The sequence below is a fragment of the Phodopus roborovskii genome, unplaced genomic scaffold (genome assembly GCF_943737965.1).
Source record: "Phodopus roborovskii unplaced genomic scaffold, PHOROB, whole genome shotgun sequence".
NCBI lineage: Eukaryota > Metazoa > Chordata > Mammalia > Rodentia > Cricetidae > Phodopus > Phodopus roborovskii.
In genome coordinates, this window is record NW_026125391.1 from 23,552,043 (window position 1) to 23,553,244 (window position 1,202).

The 1,202-nt window shown below is 46.2% G+C and overlaps 1 pseudogene; it reads left to right on the forward strand.

Moving 5' to 3' along the window:
• The first annotated feature begins 334 nt into the window (after positions 1-334).
• On the forward strand, positions 335-897 carry LOC127214972 (transcription initiation factor TFIID subunit 12-like; annotated as a pseudogene).
• Positions 898-1,202: the final 305 nt, after the last annotated feature.

Here is a 1,202-nt window from a genome sequence, read left to right on the forward strand (position 1 = left end):
ACTGGCATAAAAACAAACAGATAGATCCGTGGATCAGGATAGAGGACCCACATATAAACCAAGAAAGCTCTGCCCACTTAATTCTTGAAGGTCAAAAACAAACAAATAAAACAAACAAAAACACACTGGAAAAAGTCTTTTCTACTAACAGTGTTAGCAAAACTGGATATCTGCCTACAGAGAATGAAATTAGATTTGTATCTTTCACCTGGTACAAAAATCAATTCTCAATGGACCAAGGACTCTAATTAAAAACCTGAGCAGGGTGACCACCTGCTTCGACAAAGCTTGACTGGGGCAGTCTCCGAATAAGATGGGAGACAGCCGCTGCTGCCTCTGATTGGCCTTAGTCCTCACAGCTCCCAAAAGAAGCAGGATCTTGACAAGCTCTATGAGCTCAAGTCCAAAGCTCAGCAGATTATGAACCAGTTTGGCCCCTCAGCCCTCTCCCACTTCTCATCTATAAAACCAGAGCCAGCCAGCACCCCTCTACAAGACTCCATGGCCAATAGCACCACTGTGGTAAAGATAGCAGGTGCTCCTGGGGCAGGCGGTCGTTTTAGCTCTGAAAACAGTCAGGCATTGGGCAAGAAGAAATTGCGAGACTTAGAGAGGTGGACCCTCACGAGCAGCTGGATGAAAGATGTGGAGGAGATGCTACTGCAGAACGCTGATTGATGATTTCGCCAGAGTGTGGTGACAGCAGCCTGCCAGCTTGCTCCGCACCGCAACTCCAGCACTCTGGAGGGTAAAGATGTCCGGCTGCATCTAGACCTCCAGTGGAACAAGTGGATCCCTGGATTTGGTTCCAAGGAAATCCGACCCTATATAAAAGCTTGCACCACAGAAGCTCCCAAACAGAGAATGGCATGGATGCAGGACGCAACCAAGAAATAACACAGGGGACAGTCAAGGAATGGACCACATGTATTTGGAGATACTTGAGACCTCAGCCCTATCATCCTTGGATTTTTTTTTAAATGCCTTACAGAGAAGCATGTATTTTTTTTTTTTTTAACAGTGCAGCAATATCTACAATGACTGAGAAGATCTGCCAAAAGAATAAAGCCTCCTACCCCTACTTCTGGCCCCTTTTCCCTGCCGTCTCAAAAAGAAGCAGTGTAGCTGATTGACAGGAGGCAGAGTGGGTGAGACAGTATTAGCAGATTTGTAGAAGGTTTGTCTTCTTCCTCTTGTCCCTG